The 19938-nt window shown below is 33.4% G+C and overlaps 1 non-coding gene across 1 annotated transcript; it reads left to right on the top strand.

Moving 5' to 3' along the window:
* Positions 1-5182: 5182 nt before the first annotated feature.
* Positions 5183-5289, top strand: LOC118153243 (U6 spliceosomal RNA). The gene has a single exon (XR_004742500.1). It is a non-coding gene; the product is annotated as a U6 spliceosomal RNA (small nuclear RNA).
* Positions 5290-19938: the final 14649 nt, after the last annotated feature.

The raw sequence follows: 19938 nt of genomic DNA, 5'->3' as shown, positions 1-19938 counted from the left end.
TGCTCTGTTGCCCAGGCTGGAGAGTATCACAGCTAACTTCAGTGTGGAAGTTTTGGGTTTCTGGGCTCAAGTGATTCTCCTGCCTTAACTTCTGGAGGAGCTAGGATTATGGGTGCAACCATCATCTTAGCTGGCTATTTTTTTTTTTTTTTTGTAGAGATGGGGGTTTCACTACGTTGCCCAAGCTGGTCTCGAACTCTGGGGCTCATGTAATTGTCCTACCTCAGCCTCTCAATTTGCTGGGATTACAGGTGTGAGCCACTGCACTTGGCCAGGAATATTAGACATTCTCTTATTCATTTGACTTTCTCATTTTAAGAAAATAATTACAAATTATTGTTGTCTGATCAGCAAATAAATCATATATTTTTTTAAAGTAACCAAAACCCTAAAACAATTCCAATACAGTTTTTCAGGGACCAATTACATTTGCAGGAGAAGAATAAAGATATCAAAATGCTTTAAGACTAATTCCATTTACAGGAGGAGAATAAAGATATCAAAATGCTTCAAAAAATCCTTCCCCATTAAAGGAGAAAACAATAGTGTTTATAAGGAATAGTTGCTTTCATCTATTACACATTGTCATATTCCCATAAAACATATGAAGAGTAATTCCTACATCATATTTTGAAAACAGTTGATTCAGGCTTACTGTGGGTTGGGGTATGGGAGGGAGGGTAGCTTCAGCTATTTGAACTCCATTTGTGTGGAATAAAATAAATCAAATTCATCACTAATGGCCCATTTACTCCCTCTATCCTATATCATTACATAGATGATGGGCTAAAACATAGAAATACAGTTTACTGTAATGCATTTGCTATGCCTATTTAGTTGCAATTGCAAGATACAAACAGACAATTACAAATGTCCCTTGTTCACTTTTTATTTAGTGTCAATAAACTGGAAATAGTTAAAATCTAGTACCTAATAGGGCAATTCACAAGTTCACTGAAACACAAAAGTATTCTCAATAAGGCCTGTTCTACATCATATATCTATGCATTCTATTCTGCAGTGATTCTTTACAACCAAATTGTTTCCCCAGAATACTTGACTTACATATTGATTCACTAAACTTCATTAACATTCTAGTGCTGCAAATAAAACATATAATTGTTCCTATTTTATAGATGGATAAACAGCAATACAAAGTTTAGCCAATATCAGAGCTTACACCCTAATACAGGTTCTTGTTCTTTTATCTTTTTCTTGCAAAAATGTTAAGGCAAGAAGTACAATATTAAATCTTCTAAGAATATATGCAATGGCATTTTATTAATATCAGTTTAGTTATTTTTAAGTCATTCTTCTTATATAAAGATACCAGAATAATATTGTCAAAATGACTTTGAATACAAAATCTAATAAACTGGGATCATAAATAATTTATCAATATAGTTCAGGACATATCAGCTATTAAACGTCTATTAAAAATCTAAATATGATAACAAGATATTATCTTAAAATAGTTATTTTAAAATATATATACATATCTACATGCACTTGCAGGCATTTCAGTAAATGTGCTATTTATATAACAAGTACAGTTTTATAGATGGATAGATATAAAAGATAGATAGATAGATGCATACATACATACATAGTTGAGAGTTTGATTTCTCTTTTAAAAGGCTTACTGAATGCTGCCTTAGAGAACCCACAGCAGTATTTCCTAGCTCCACTAAGAGGATTGCAGGGGTGAGTACTCAGGATGGAGGGTGCATGGAAGGTCAATGAGTAATGCTTAGGGAGAAAAATCAAAAAGTACATTGAGATATTGTCACTTGCTTTCTATGCAGATAGAATTTTCTTATCTGCATACCTCATGTAAAAAATGAAGAATTCCCATCTTAGAAACTCCGTGAATAGATATTCATTTAGCAATATAAACATTTTGAAAGTTGATCAAAGCATGCTGCACTTTTATAGAAACAATATATTATATAGGAGATCTTCTATTGGCTATGTAGAGAAATGTAGTTACATGTAAAATATAAACACAAACTCTTTAAACAACTTGTTTACACATCTGATATTAAAGTTGTTATAGATGATAAACAGATGAAAGTACAGAGATAGACACACAATAGACACACAGTACTCAATATATACACAGATACAACACAGATAAATGATGAATACATAATGTATGTTTTGTGTACATAAAACATTTAATTTTTCTTTCTGCTACACATCTGTTAGGTCTAGGTTTAAAGAGTTACCTGGTTAAATATAAAAATATGTGTTTTGGTTTGTGTGAGATCAGAAGCTACTTTTGATAATTGAAAAAGTTGTTTCCAACAAACATTTTCAAACCTTCTTTCAATTATACAGTAACTCATTCCTCAGACCATTTGAAATATAAAAACCAAGTAGCTAAAAAAAAAGAAAGCACTTTAATGGACCACTAAAATATAGAGTATATGAATTAATAAATAAAATATACATATATACACAAAAAAACTTATAATATATTATATGTAAAAATGTTCTGTACACCTTTCTGTTTGTGGTTGGTTTTTCTCTGTGCCCCAGTCAAATCTTTCAAATTGCAATCCCCACATGTCAAGGGAGGGACCTTGTAGGGGGTGACTGGATCATAGAAGCTGTTTTTGCCATACTGTTTTGATGATAGTGAGTGAGTTCTCAAGTGATCTGATGGTTTAAAAATGTGAAATTTTTACCCCGTCTCCTGCTACCTTGTAAAGAAGGGGCATGCTCTGTCCCCTCCACCATGATTGAAAGTTTCCTGAGGCCTCCCCAGCCATGTTGGACTGTGTGTAATTAAACCTCTTTCCTTTATGAATTACCCAGTGTCAGGTAGTATCTTTATGGCAGTGTGAGATAGTACTGACAGACCTCCCCCAATCCACACACACAATTACAACACTTTCTGGGATCAATGATATAAAACAAATAAAGAGAGCTTATAGCTTTGTTTAAGGAGGTTACAATATAATCATAGTTTCAATGTTTTGTTCACATAGATTCTTATACGAAAAACAAAGCATTTACATATTACTTATCTATTTGGCTAATTTTTAAAATATATTTATTTTAGAAATTTCAAAATAAAAGTATTTACAGACACTACTTGTAAATATCTATCAAATTGCAATCATAGGTAGCAAAATTTTTACTTTATTTTTATATTTCTTTAATTTACAAAAATTGACATATTTGTTACAAGGGATTTGATTTTCTGACATTTTCACTTAACACTTTTGTAACAATAGCCCATACAATTAAATGTTGTAAGCATTGAGTATCGATAGTTTGATTATTTTTCCAATGTGTAAGAGTTTAAGTAGAATAAATATTGACCTCCAAAAGCTCTTAAATATATTATTTGATGAATATAGATTTTTTATTGAGTTATCACCTTACTATTTTAAGTATATCTTTCATTTTTGTGTTTTATTTTACCATATTTCAAGTTGTATCTCTATTTATCATACATGCTCCCACAGGGAAAGTATGTCTGATTTTAGAGTAGTATGTCGTCCAATACTGTGTCAATAAAACATAATTATAAAATCTAGTAAGCACTCAGTTAATATTGATGATTGTTCAATGAACAAATCTTATTATTTCTTATTTTTATGGAGTCCTTCACTTGTTTTGGGTTTGCTTCATAGTCTATTAACCTTCATTAATTTTATTAAAGATATCTTTTTATCAATTATTTTATTAGTGATTAAAATATTGCTACTCTGTATTACTAGCATTTTCCTAGGGCTTTATTTAAGATAATTTTAAATATACATTAGGCTTATCTACTTTTTAAATCAAGGAATGGATTATTATCAAATAAGATGAGGCTCTCTCACTGATATATACAAATATACACACACTTTTAAATATATTTTATATTATATATGAACACATTTATTTAAATATGATATAACTGTTTTTGAGAGACTTAAATTGTGTCAACTAACTTTATCATTTTTAATTTAAAACCAGTAGTCTATATTTTTGCCTATATTCTACCCAGAGAGTAAATATTAGTGAAATTAGCAAATATTTTTTAGTCTTATATGGTTTTATCAATTTTTTAAATTTTCCTTTTATAAGTAGTTTAGTTGTTGAAAAATGTTCAGAGGAAATAGCTAGAAGACTTACAAGATAAAAATTTGAGACCTGCCTTGACATCTCACTACTTTAATCATATTGAGATGACTAAAAATAAGTGGAAAAAAAAAATTTGTATGAGGATTGAAAAGCCAGAAGAAAACATCATCAAACTGGACAGATTAAATACTTACTAGTATGTGTGAAGCAGATAGATTCAAGTCAAGAAAGTTTTCCTTATTTCAACAAATACACAAGAATATCAGTTTGACTAATGCTTGCATTTTCCTGAGAAATCAATGGAAATTATCTAAATGAATTGTAATAAGGACAATAAGCAAGGTGGATCTTAAAGACATTTTTAGGAAACTGAAATAATATTAAGTATCCCAGAAGTACACTGTAAATAGCTGTAATGTTCAGCCACCACATGCTTCCAACAGGGTATTAATTAAGTTACAAGATATGTCAACTATGATTCTTAGTGAGTCGTTAGAGTACATAAACAGAAAATGCAGGAACCATCTAACTTCTTGCTAACCAAATAATAAGAAACATTTTAAATTTGCGACAATTTTATATATTCCTAAAACACATTGACTCATTGAGTGTTTCTCGTATATTCTGTAGGTGATTAAAACTATGATATCTTTCTTGTTGACATCGCAAATAAACAGAACAAGAGAAAGAGGAAATCAAATTCATCTATGATGTAGATAATAGCACTAACCATTGGTCCCAATGAGTAATTGGGAAAAATTTAAAAGAATAGTTAAAACATGGCAAAAAAGACGATCACTCTTTTCTTCTAAAAGATATTTTCCACATAACAACTGCAAGTGTTACTTCATTCTTGAGGTGAAAATCAGGTTTGCTGACTTCTCTGTTTGTGAAGATTAATGCATTATCGTATATCCTTTTACAGGAGAACAAATGAAAGCCTTTTAGTAACTGAAAGAAAATAAAATTTTTTTATTGTACTTTAGGTTCTGGGGTACATGTGCAAATCATGCAGGATTGTTGCATGTGTACATACATGGTAATGTGGTTTGCTGCCTCCATCCCTCTGTCACCTAAAGAATTTCCTTAAAAATGAATTCGAGTGCTCGCTTCGGCAGCACATATACTAAAATTGGAACGATACAGAGAAGATTAGCATGGCCCCTGCGCAAGGCTGACACGCAAATTCGTGAAGCGTTCCATAAAAAAAAAAAAAAAAAAAAAAAAAAATGAATTCGAGGAGGCTAGGCATGGTAACTCACGCCTGTAATACCAGCATTTTGGGAGGCTGAGGCCAGTGGATAACTTGAGGTCAGAAATTTGAGACCATCCTGCCCAACATGGCTAAATCCTGTCTCTATTAAAAATACAAAAATTAGCCACTTTTGAAAGGTTTCAATAGTCGTAAATTATTACTTGTACCTTCTAATGTTTTTGTGACTACCATAAGGTATTTATAAGATAAACTTTACTTCAAATATGTATCTGCCTGCCTCCAAGCCCCAAATTGCATAATTATTCTGTAATTTTAAAGTTAGTTTGACAGCATTTTGTCACATTTTTTAACCTGCCATAAAATATTGAGATTTTCTAAATATGAGTTCACTTATTTCTTATGATACCATGTTATATTTATAACTGCTCTAAACTTGATTTTATGTACATTTAATCCAGTAGTATTTTTCTGATATATAGCTCCAATCAGAAAAATATTAAATAACATAATTGAGAAAATTTTATTTAGCATTCTTGGATACTTATGAATATTTATAATTCAAATAAAATAAATGTCTATAAAAACATCCATTCTCCCCTAAATTTCCCTAGGCACATTACAAAAATTTAATAAATTGAGAGAATTTTGATTTATAAAATAAATTTATTGTTTATAGAACTGTTTACTGTATATTTTACTAATATACAAAACGTATTCTAGTAACACAGACCTTGCTCAGCAAGTTAAAAATATAATAATACCATTGAAGAAATGACACTTAAAAGATTTTACTTTTATTTCATCAAAATGAAATATATTAACTATTTAATTTCTTAAAAGGCTAATTTTTTACTGCTTTTAATATGTAAAATGGCAACTGTATATAATCTAAATTAATAATGTTATTAGAGAATTCACACAAATTAAGTTGAGTTCTGGACTTGGCTTCTTGGCATTGGCTGGATTCAGATGTATCAGTGTGACAGATGTGAACTGCAGTATCTCCTACCCAGAGTCAGATAGCTCCAGACAATAAAATGCTAGGAATTATAACTTAACTAACTTGCCCTGAGTAGAGAGATTCCCTGATGACACTCTAAGTGGTCAAACAATTATTCTCATTTAAACAGTGATAACAACTCCAAGGATAATTGCTGTTGGTTCTCCTTAGCTTCACTGGCCTCTTATTGTTCCATTTTAGGTCTTGTTTCTTGTTCTGAAATTCTGCTTTGGACCAGACAAGGCACTTGCATTTAGAGAAAAACAAAAATGAATTCAGTTTACCAGAGTGAAAGCTACACTATAAGGGCAGCTGCTCACAAGAACTAAGCATTTCTCCTCAGAGAGATCCTAAAAGAATTTTCTTCTTCCTGTATTCTGAAATACATAAGCATTAAATGTATGTTGATGAATATACTAAGTTTAAATGCTCCAAGAGTTAGAATCTGTAGATTTTTATTAAGGATTCCATTTATTCTAAAATTCATTTTATGCATTTTGAATTTCAACTTTTATTTCATACATTATGTCACTCCTAAATATATTTTGTCAACTTTCAAAATTTACATTAGAGCAGGTGGTACTAGACTGTATTCCCAAATGTATTATTCCTAAAGTTATAAAAATGACATGAAGAAAATGAATACTTGAGGTGGTTGGTTTTTAAACATGTATGTTGCCTTACATAGTTTCAGCAGAAAGTTTTATCAGCTTCAAAAAATAAACTGTTCCAGTCATCATACTCATGGGACCATAATAATAAACTAAACTGAGTTGCATTCAGAGTTCTACATTTCTCTTTTGAGTTTTTTAATAATCAGAATCTTGTAAAACTGAGTGAATAAGTAAATATTATTATAAGTTTATATTTTGATAACCAATTATTTTCCAGCAGAACACCAGACATTGTTTTTAATTACAGATGAAAAACTCCAAACAAGTCTGCTTGGTCTTGGAGTCACCAAGAGAAACACAACACAGTCCAGCACCTGGTGGACCAATGCTTTCCTTAGAGAGCGGGCAGAGCAATATCAGCTTCAGTGGTGTGAGCTGGTTCCCGATGGCTAGTGGGTATTTCTTGGAAAGGACTGTGACCAGGATTGAGGGAGCACCTGAAAGCCATTGATGAAGATGCTTAAACAGAAAAAGGAACACTCACAGAATCTGAAACAGAAGGGTACTTCCACAAAAGGCAATAAACCTGGTACCTGCCATGTGGATTCCTTATCTCTTAGTAAAAAAGTGTTCCAGACCCAAGGCCCATTCTTACGTAGCAGCCAACAGGTGTTCAAAAGACACATAAAACTGCCATAAGGAACCTCATAGTGATAACTATGAGATGGATGCCTCAAACCAAAATTTGGTTTGGATGTTCAGGTCGATATTGCCACAAATGCACCAATAGGGTATAGAAAGTTTTATTGCTTTATTTACTGGGCTTTTGTGAAAGGCAGAGCAGATTCCCAACAGATTCAAAGATGGCTTGAGTGAGCAGAAAAGGAAACCTTGTGAGTTATATCTGTCTAATAGATATAACAAATATTCTTAAGCACACTCATAAAAACATTTGTCTTTGTTCCTATTCTTTTAAAAGTTAATATAATTTATCGTGAAAGTTTTTGATTCTACTATTGTCCTGCTACATTAAATTTTCAAAATAAATCCATATAAAATACACTGTAAATATGCAAAATCAATCAAAAACAAAAACAATAAAAGACACTGCAATTAATTTGTATTTTTTCCCACTGAGACTATATTTTTTCATTTAATAATGGGTAATATTGAAAACATTGCTTAAAGATAATAAACTATAAAAAAATAAATTGTAATTACAGATGTTGTCTCTCAATATGAATATTCATTTTTCCAACTATTAGTTAAAATCTTTCTCAGTTTCTTTAAAATATACATATATGTTTTACTTTATTATCCCTTCAGAGAAATAAAATATACTTACATGTAATTTGTAAAATATAATTACCTTTAAATATGTTGACAGTAATCATTTAAATGTAACATTTTTATAATATATAAAAATATAAAATAATGACTTTTTTCATTTAAATCATTCCTAAACATTGCCTGAATGTCAGCCTATGAAGTGAATGTTAAATTAAATTTATTTTTCTTGCTCACAGCCTATTAACTCTCAGTTTTTAAATACATGTTGCACTCTAAACATCAGTAAATATGATATTTACATAATGGGTTCCCTTTTATAAAACAAGCGATATCGATTGAAGCAAGTTCCATTTAACAAAACTCATGTGATAAAATCTGTTTTTGCTTGATTTTTTTCTTTTTAAAAATATTAATTGTAAAATGTCTTAGTAAAAGTAGAAGTATTAAGGCTTATGAGATTCTCCCTTCTACAGCTAGATTTGAGACAGGTGATAATCAACATTACTGTATTCATCTGTGAATGAAGATCAATAGGACCTTATGTTAATTGAAATAAGCCAGACACAGAAGGACTTATACCTCATGATTTCCCTTATACTTGAAGTATAGAAAAAGTGGCATTGACAGAAGCAGAGAGTAGCATGCTGGTTGGAACTAAGGGTTGGAGGGAATGGGTAAATTCTAGCCAAAAACATAAACTTTCTGTTATAAAATGAATAACTAATCGTGATCTAAGCTACACCATAAGCATGGTGATTATAATAAAAATGCTTTATTGTATATTTAAAATTTGCTAAGATAGTAGATCTTAAGTGTTCTCAACACACATACACACACACATAAAAACTATGAGAAGTGATGGATGTATTAATCAGCTTCATTGCAGTAATCACTTCAGGATGTACATGTATATCAAATTATCAGGTTGTACTCCTAAAATGTATGCAATTTGTATTTGTTAATTATACTTAAATAAAGCCGGAAGCAATTCTATAATATGGAAATTATGGACATGTTTCATTGAAATACACTCTAGACGGTGGCTCAAGCCTGTAATCCCAGCACTTTGGGAGGCCAAGGCGGGTGGATCATGAGGTCAAGAGATCGAGACCATCCTGGTCAACAAGGTGAAACCTCGTCTCTACGAAAAATACAAAAAAATTAGCTGGGTGTGGTGGCACATGCCTTTAATCCCAGCTACTCGGGAGGCTGAGGCAGGAGAATTGCCTGAACCCAGGAGGTGGAGGTTGCAGTGAGCCAAGATCGCGCCATTGCACTCCAGCCTGGGTAACAAGAGCAAAAACTCTGTCTCAAAAAAAAAAAAAAAAAAAGAAAAAGAAAGAAAGAAATACACTCTAGAAGAGTTTTCTTGATAAATTAAGGTCCTCTTTGACAATGACATATTTGTGTTTTTTCACTTATATCGTTTTTATTTTGTAGCTATATTTAATGAAAGTTATATTTTTAATTTAATTTTTCTTCAATTATTTGAGTGAAGTATCTGCAATTTTTACAGCACAACTGAAGATGAAAAATTACATTTGCATCTGAATGAAAAATTAAAAACACTATTAAGTATGTTTTCTTTGAATTTTTCAAATATTCTTTGCTCAGTCAAGGCTTGTGTACCATGTCAGGTACATATATGCAAGTTCTTAACTTTGCTGCATTGCATAAATAGGCATCAATGTACTTCTAGTAAAACCTGTTTCCCATTATTTTCTGCACCCTTAATTTTTGCCCACTTGTACTTTCACATTTTATTAAATTATCATACTAATAATCTTTATTTCCTCTTGAAAAATTCTACAATCTTTATACTTTCACATTTTGTTAAATTATCACACTAATGATCTTTATTTCCTCTTGACAAATTCTACAATCTTTCTTTTCTTTTAGAAGCTTTAACTTCTATAGCATTCTCCTCATACTCTAGTCCACTTTGCTCTCTCGTTCTTAAAATGTTCATCTCCCTTCATATGTTCATTTGCTTACTTGTCAGTTTCTGCCTTCTCATATTATAATTCCTTTTTTTTACTTCAATATCATTCAAAAAATTATTTTTTGGTCAACTACTTCTCTGTAACTGTGATTCCTTCCATGGCCTTGACTTGTTGAGAGATAATAATGAATCTTTTTGTTCCTTTTTCTAAATCTAGATGACTCAATCTAAATAACTAATAGAAACTAAAGTCCGTATCTCTATCTACAGGGTACAAAACTGTAGAGAAATATGCAGAAGAATAAACTCATTATTTGCACTCTAAATCAATTTAAACAAAAAATTTTAGTCATCTTTGTCAATCATCCCCTAAATAATAATTAGAAAAAAAAAGTTCTTCTTTTTTTCTTTTTTTTCTTTTCTTTTTTTTTTAAAAAAAAGAAGGGGAAAAAAGAAAAAGAGGGAAAAAGGAATATTACTTCATTCCTAAAATGGGTTTCAATAATGGCCTATCAATATTTTGAGTGTTTAAAGTGGTTAATGCATATTTTATGTGTTTAAAATGGAGACCTCTATTGTGTTTATTTGTTCTGGCTCTGAGTTCAAGTCCTGGATATCGTTATCAATTTGTTGTCTCGTTGAATCTAAATCTCATTATGTGTCTTATGTATCTGGGTGTTAAGATCTCTTATTGTTACATTAATCCTTTTACCCTTGCATCCTTGTAGCTTTGAAATCTATTTTATTAAGTGTGAGAATTGCAACTTCTGCTTTTTATTTATTTATTTTTGCTCTCCATTTAGTTGGTGAGTTTTTTTCCATCCCCTTGTTTTGAGTCTTTGTATATCTTTAGATATATCGTTAGATTTTGTGGATAATGTATATCTTGTGTGTTTAAAATGGAGAGCCCTTTTGAGTTTATTTGTTCTGGATCTTAGTTCCAGTCCCGGATATTGTTATCAATTTTCTGTCTCGTTGAATCTAAATCTCATTATGGGTCTTATGTATCTGAGTGTTCAGATCTCTTATTATTACATTAATCCTTTTATCCTTGTATCCTTGTAGCTTTGAAATCTATTTTGTCAAATGTGAAAATTGCAACTCCTGCTTTTTATTTATTTATTTTTGCTCTCCATTTGGTTGGTACGTTTTTTTTTTCCAACCCTTTATTTTGAGTCTATGTATATCTTTGGATATACCGTTAGATTTTGTCTGTCTCTTTTGATTGGGAGATTCGGTTGATTTAAATTTAGGGTTGCTGCCGTTTGATATTAACTGGCTATTTTGTCCTTTCGTTGATAAAAATTGTTCTTTATGTTAATGCTCTTTACTTTTTGGCGTATTTTTAGAAAGGGTCATACTGGTTGTTCCTTTCTGTGTATAGTGCTTCTTTTAGAAGTTCTTGTAAAGCAGGCCTGGTGGTAATAAAATCTCTGAGTACTTGCTTGTTCCTAAAAGATTTTATTTTTCCTTCAAATGTAAAGCTTAAATTGGCAGGATATGAAATTCTGGGCTGAAAGTTCTGTTGATTAAGTATATTGAATATTGGCCCCCACTCTCTTCTAGCTTGTAGGGTTTCCGTTGAGAGATCTGCTGTAAGCCTAATAGGCTTACCGTTATGGGTAACTTGATCTTTCTCTCTGGCTGCCCTTAATATTTTCTCCTTCGTTTCGATCTTGGTGAATCTAACGATTATGTGCCTTGGGGTTGATCTTCTTGAGGAATATCTTTGTGGTGTTCTCTGTATTTCCTGGGGTTGAATAGTGTCCTGCTTTGCTAAATTAGGAAAATTTTCCTGGATAATGTCCTGGAGAGTATTTTCCAGCTTGAATTCATTCTCTCCGTCACATTCAGGTACACCAATCAAGCGTATATTAGGTCTTTTCACATAGTCCCATATTGCTTGGAGACTTTGCTCATTCCTTTTTATCCTTTTTTCTCTATTCTTGTCTTGTCATTTTGTTTCATTAAGTTGATCTTCGACCTCTGATACCCTTTCTTCTGCTTGATCCATTCGGTTGTTTAAGCTTGTACATATTTCACTAAGTTCTTGTGTTGTATTTTTCAACTCCATAAGTTCATTTATATTCCTCTCTATATTGTCTGTTCTTTTCAACATTTCATCGAACCTTTTTTCCAAGTTCTTAGTTTCTTTACATTGGGTTAGAACAAGTTCCTTTAACTCCCAGAAGTTTCTTATCATCCACCTTTTAAAGCCTACTTCAGATAATGGAACACAGTCCTTTTCCATCAGGGCTTGTTCCGTTACTGATGAGTCCTTTTCCATCAGGGCTTGTTCGGTTGCTAATGAGTCCTTTTCCATCAGGGCTTGTTCCGTTGCTGATGGGTTCTGATTTTGAGTATACTCAGCCTTCTTAGGCTGTTTTTTTCCCTTCATTGTAGATGACCCACCTTTCTAATTAGCTTTCTGAGTCAATGTCCGACTTATTGATTCCCAGTGCTGGGATCCGAGCAACCCACTGTGGCAGCCTAAATAGCAGCGGTAAGACTGATGGTGCTCTTCTGCCCGGGAATCTCTGGTCTGGCTTACCTCTTGAGTCCGCAACAAGCGGCTCTGAGTTCCCGGAGCTCCGAACTCCAGTCAGTAGGGGAAGCAGTCCCGTTGGCTCTGCATGAAGAGCTGCTGCGCCGAGACGCCAGCAAAACCACTGCGGCGGCCACAAGAGTCGCGCTGGCGACCCGTGGGGCTCCTCCACTGGGAATCGGCTGATCCGTGAGTGATGAAAATTTGTCTAAAAGTGTGGCATCGTCTCGTTCTCTGGGCTTTCACTGGGAGCTACAATCCTGAGCTGTTAGTGGTCAGCCATCTTGGATCGATCTCCTCAAAAATAGTTCTTAAAACATATCTTAGCTATATCTTTGTATTGATTTCTTGGCCATTGACTTGGGTCATGTCCCATATTTTTCTCATTTAGACTCCATTTCCACATCTCCCTATAGCAAAATAATTTTTCTGATTCTGCATTCATATGTATCTCAAAATTTATTAGCTTTGCATTTAAGACATTTTGATCTTTCCAATATTCTTTTTATAATCTTTTCTCTACTCTTACAGACGCTTGCGCTACAACCAAGTTAACTCCCTTATTAACAACCTTTTGTCTTAGAAGTCTCTTTGTTTTTATAAAGTGACATGATTTCTTATTGTTTTTAATGCATACTGATCTAATTCTTTAATAAACTCATCATATATTTCACCATGTAATCTATAGGTACTTTATCTGCAGTGTTAATATCATCTTCATCATCCAATTGTAGTATCATGTCAGCACTCAAAATGCTGTTAGTTTTGCAGCATTTCAAACATCAGATTTTCAGATTAGGGATGCTCTACCTGTATTGTACAAGTGCTCTTTTTTTATCTTGCATAGGGCTTAATACAACTATTTTTTGTATGTGTGGAAGGAGTAGAAGAAATAAAGAAGGCTGCCAGAAATTCTTCGTAAATTCATTGCGTCTGTTATAAAAAAGGCTAGTCCTCACCCAAACTGTCATGCCTGATTAGGGATTGCCCACTGTACTAATTACTGTATTAGTCTGTTCCTCACCAATCTGCCCCCACACCTGCCCTGTCTTCTGTCATGCACTTCTTCAAGTGGGCAGGGCAGGTGTGGGGGCAGGTTGGTGAGGAACAGACTAATACAGTACTTGTTAAGATATCATTAGACCTTTGTAAAAATGATATGGATAAATACCCCTTAAAGAAACATAGAATCAGATAATTAGGTTGTTTTTGCTTTTCACTTATTTATATTTTTAACCTTGCTGAATACTATTGTGGCCACATTGGTTAAAAACTAAACTGGGAGGGCTAGTGGGAGGGGGAGGTGGGGAGGGATAGCCTGGGGAGAAATGCCAAATGTGGGTGAAGGGGAGAAGAAAAGCAAAGCACACTGCCATGTGTATACCTACGCAACTGTCTTGCACGCTCTGCTCATGTACCCCAAAACCTATAATCCAATAAAAAATTAAAAAAAAAAAAAAAAACTAAACTAACTGAATAATGGTAGAGAGCATTTCAGCTTCAGCTTCCTTAGTTTATTCTTATATTTTGATTTCATAAATAATTTTTTAACCTTGTTTTATCTATTCTTCTATCAGCCTGTGCTCTGTGGTCTCTACTTATGATTTTATCAGTTGTTATCTCAAGTATCACCTAGGTGATACTGTCGTGTTTTTTTCTTTGCCAGCTTGATGCACATTAGGTACAGAGTGAACTCATGGAAGTGAATAAAATATGGGTACTTCAATACAAAGCTGTGTTCCTTTTAAAAATGTCACTTATTTGTTTCTCCTTAGCCAGCTTCACTCTTATAATTATAAAACTCATGAATATCACCAAGAAATGTATGTTACTCTTATTAAAGCTAAGGTTTTATTAGTGAAAAATAATGATCCTAAATATAGATTTACTGATTTCTTCTGTAATTCTCATTATAATATATTCACATTGACCAAAAAGTGGCTCTTTAGAGACTGAAATCTCAAAAAGGATTACACTGCCCTGAAATATATTCCTTCTCTCTCTCTTTCTCTTTTATAACTTAATCTCTGCTCTAAGCAATGTCTTAACGTTGAGACTCAAAAGATAAGTAGGAGTTACCCTGGTAGGGTAGTTTCTGTGAATGCATTCCAGGGATACTGAACATCTTTACTGCAAATTCCCAACTCAAGTCTACTTCCCCTAGACAAACACAAAACTCTTCCTTCTGCTTTGCCTTTCTCTTACACATTTAGCCTTGTGCAGAGTAGTACTCTTTTAAAAATGTAAATCAAATCCTTTTATTTCCCTGCTTAAACCCTTCAACGGCTTTCATCGCTCTTAAAATAAAATCCACACTTTTTTCCATGATCAATAAGGCTGAATAACATAATTCTGCCTAATTCCCCGACTTCACTCCCTGTTATTGCCACTCTAACTCAGTGTCGTTCAGACCCTCTGACGTTCTTTTTTAGTTCCTTGTTAAAGTCAAGCCTTTTGTAGCTTTCAGGACTTTTTATTTCAGTCTCACTTCACACAGTTCTTCACATACTTGACTTATTCTAATCTTCCTCCACATAGGTCACATCTCTAGAGAGGCCTTTCATTTTTTAATCACAAAAGAAGATCCAATTAAGCTTACACAAGCACATACACACATAAAGTATTAGTTTTTTTCATAATTAAATACCCGAAAGGAAGAGTAACATTTGATCCAATTGTCCATTCACAACACGAAAGTGGTTTCTTTTTTCTTTTCCCCTCAATTTTTTTGTGTGCCCAATTCATCCTATATCAGTATCCATGCATGCCTCCTGATAGTTTTTAGCAATCCCAAGGTCTTTATGCATCAATGTTTTTATCCAGTTTGAAAGAATAATACAGTGCAATTAGGTTTTTTGAAACTATATGGAAGAAACTTTCTTTTTTGAAAATACATGGAAGTAACTTTCCAAGGAAACCGTCAAAGAACTTGCTATTGTGCCTCAACCTAAACCAATCACATTTTTCAAGGGAATAAAGGAGACTGCAGAGCTTGATCCAACAGTATTCACCCCCAGAGCTTGGAGGTGGGGAAGGTCAAAAGCTTTAAGAGAGCAAGAGGCTGGGCCTGGTGGCTCACGCCTATAATCCCACCACTTTGGGAGGCCGAGGCAGGTGGATCACGAGGTCAAGAGTTTGAGACCAATCTGGTCAACATGGTGAAACCCCGTCTCTACTAAAAAATACAAAAATTAGCTGGGCATGGTGGCACTTATCTGTAGTCCCAGCTACTCGGGAGGCTCAGGCAGGAGAATTGCTTGAACCCAGGAAGCAGAGGTTGCAGTGAGCCGAGATGGCGCCATTGCACTCTGGACTGGGTAACAAGAACGAAACTCCGTCTCAAAAAAAAAAAAAAAAATGAGAGAGAGAGAGCAAGAAACCCTTAATAAGATGGAGGGAGACTTGGCAACCTGATTGAGAATGGTGAATAGGAGAAAGAAAGGAGAAGGATGCAGAAAATCAGCAGACATCCACTCTATTCTGCTTTCTTTCTTTCTACTTTACTGCTAGGTATATTAGTTATCTCACTAAGATGGTAAGTGCCTTTTTGAGCCTTTGTGTACTGCAGCATCTGGGGCACTTACACAAGGTTTTTGTTGAGTGCATATATAAGTGATGGAGTTATAAAATAGTAAGATACATAGAGAAATACAGTGAGCTCAAGAAAATAGAGCCAAAATATGAGTAGGGTGTGTCATGAAGGACCCCATATACTCTATGAGTATAGGCTCCGCTCTGTCACAACAAAAAATGATGCAAATATTCAATATCTTAAAGCAATAAATGTTTATCTTCACACTTTCTATGCAAAGTGGATACTCAGAGTGCTGTATACTGTCTTAATCAAGAGCCTATGTTGATGGTGGCTTATTGTCATCTGTTTCCACCATTTCTGCATCATGAGGAAGGTTAATGGGGAGTCTTTCACAGGCTCTTGATTTCTGTCAATAAATGATCATGTCATTTCTGGTCACCTTTTATTAACTGAAAACAAGACACATCTAGCTTCAAATGGGATGCAAAAAAGTACCATTAACTATGTGTCTGAAACATTTGTTTTAAAACAGCAAATTTAAGGGTCTTTTATAAAATATAAAGGACATATGTGGGCAAGAGAAATTGGAACAAAAAGAATAGGAAAGGTGTGTGTCCAAGCACTAATAACAATTTCAACCTAGTTCATAATTTTCAGGGGACATACTATTGATTATTTTCACATAAGATTGCAAATTGAACATTAACACATATTTAAATTAACTGAATGCTTATTAGAAAAGGCAGAGAGTATAAGAACGATATGGAAGAAAATAAAGCCAAAATTTTGGCCAATTTTAAAATATTTATTTAGGGCATGCCATTATAAAACATTGAGTGAAAAACTTTTGAGACAAGACCTGAATCCATATTATTCTTACATCAAAATTAATGTCCCTCCCTTTATACTGTTTCAGTTTGAAATAAAAGCAAGCAAACAAATAAATAAAAACTACTAAACCTTTACTCTCTGCTTAAAATATTCTCTTCTATCTGGAGAGTTATCTATTAGCATAATTCTCCCAGTCCCATTTGTCCTCCCATTTACTTCTACTCTGAGTAGAAGCTTGATTTATGTTATTGGCAAATTTCAAAAAGAAAAATTAATGTACTTAGTTTCTTCTTTATTTTTATTCTGTCTTTTTTCAATCTTTTTTTTTTTTTTTAACATTTGACTTCCTAGACAGAAGGTCCATTGCAAGCTGCTTCTCCAGGTAAATTGTCTGAGTGTTGACTCTAAGATTAAGAAAACTGTGTTGCTTAATCTGATCCAGTCAAATAGTAGGAAATGTGACTGGATCAGAAGTCTCTCAATTTCTGGTGTTCAATGTAAGGAAACCCATTGTCACAATGGGCCTTAGTTTCATTGTTCTTCATCAACCATCTAAACAGTAAAATTAATATGTAGCTCTGAATGTGTCTCTTTCCTTACATCTGCTTCTCAGTTGGATCTGAATTTAGGTAGAAGAAAATAAAAATGTCATATTTGATGCTCAATCAAGTACCAACAAAACATAAACAAAGAATAATAATGGGATGGTTATTTAGAGAACAATAAATGAAGCCTTTTGTGGAGTTTCCATATAGACATGACTTTCAAAATGAAGCCTATAAAAATAATACTATCTGATGGATAAAGGAAAAACATAGGTAGAATGCCTTTTTCAAGTGTAAAAGTTTCCACATCTAAATTGTATCTGCAATTTGATCTATCTTATACAACTTTTATTAAGGTAAATAAATGAGGGATTCAAATTCCAAATATGAAGTGTGTTGATGTTGCTGTTTGGTCCATGAACCTAAAAAATTCTCAGCAATTTTTTTAAGACACATCATAGTTTTTCTTCTCTATAGACTTTTCTAACTTATCAAACAATAAAATGTAGTTTTTTTCTGAATTTCTGCACAATCAACTTTTGTAATTTCATATTTTTATCCTTTTTCTGTTTATACTGAATGGTTATTTAAATACTTCACTTTAAATATAATTCTTCAGCTGTTTAAATCTTATCACATTAGCTAGACTAAGGTCTTCATGGAAGCTTCACTAAGAATTATAACTCTTTGTATTCTCACAATACCTTGTATAGCCTCTTAGATTTGGTGCATAACTTAATTAACTTGTTGGTTTTATCTTTTAAAGTGAGCATAGCAAAAATTCAACTGTAATGAAAAATAAGAAAAAATAATATCTTATATTTTAGCTTTATTCTCAGCAAAATAACCTGATTAGAAAATGGACTGTGTAGTATGCAGTGAGAAATGCATACTCAGAAAAACAGTAAGATGAATAAGAAAGTTGAGAGTATATATTTTTTATGAGACCAAGTATGTACTCATTCAATCAATTAACAAATATTTATCCATAGACTACTCTGTGGCATGCACAGAGCCTAATGCTGAGTAAAAGTACCTGAGAAAGTCTGACATGCTCTCTGTCTTCATGAACTTAGAGTCTCATAAGAAAAAGATAAATAGAAATAATAACAACAATACATTTGCTGGACTGTTGTGACAATACATTCACTGAATTAAACCACCTTAAACTTCATATGGAAACAAAAGAGAGCCTGCATAGCCAAGTCAATTCTAAGCACAGAGAACAAAGCAGAAGGCATCACACTACTGGACTTCAAACTATACTACAAGGCTACAGTAATCAAAACAGCATGGTACTGGTACCAAAACAGAGATATAGACCAATGGAACAGAACAGAGGCATCGGAGGCAACACAACATATCTAAAACCACCCAATCTTCGACAAACCTGTCAAAAGCAAGCAATGGGGAAAGGATTCCCTCTTTAATAAATGGTGTTGGGAAAACTGGCTAGCCATGTGCAGAAAGCAGAAACTGGACCCCTTCCTGACACCTTACACTAAAATTAACTCCAGATGGATTAAAGACTTAAACATAAGATTTAACACCATAATAACCCTACAAGAAAAGCTGGGCAAAACCATTCAGGACATAGGTGTAGGCAAGGACCTTATGACCAAAACACCGAAAGCATTGGCAACAAAAGCCAAAATAGACAAATGGGACCTAATGAAACTCCACAGCTTCTGCATGGCAAAAGAAACAGTCATTAGCGTGAATTGGCAACCAACAGAATGGGAAAAAATTTTTGCAGTTTACCCATCTGACAAAGGGCTGATATCCAGAATTTACAAAGAACTAAAACAGATTTACAAGAAAAAAACTAACAAGCCTATTCAACAGTGGGCAGAGCATATGAACAGACACATTACAAAAGAAGACGTACATGAGGCCAACAAACATATGAAAAAATACTCATCATCACTGGTCATTAGAGATGCAAATCAAAACTACATTGAGATACCATCTCATGCCAGTTAGAATGGCGATCATTAAAAAATCTGGAGACAACAGATGCTGGAGAGGATGTGGAGAAACAGGAACACTTTAACACTGTTGGTGGGAGTGTAAATTAGTTCAACCATTGTGGAAGACAGTGTGGTGATTCCTCAAGGACCTAGAAATAGAAATTCCATTTGAGCCAGCAATTCCATTACTGAGTATATATCCAAAGGATTATAAATTGTTCTCCTGTAAGGACACATGCACACATATGTTCATTGCAGCACAGTTTACAATAGCAAAGACCTGGAACCAACCCAAATACCCATTGATAGACTGGACAGGGAAAATGTGGCACAAATACACCATGGAATATTATGCAGCCATCAAATACGA

This window comes from Callithrix jacchus, chromosome 4, assembly GCF_049354715.1.
Source record: "Callithrix jacchus isolate 240 chromosome 4, calJac240_pri, whole genome shotgun sequence".
NCBI lineage: Eukaryota > Metazoa > Chordata > Mammalia > Primates > Cebidae > Callithrix > Callithrix jacchus.
This window is presented reverse-complemented; position numbering and strand designations above follow the sequence as displayed.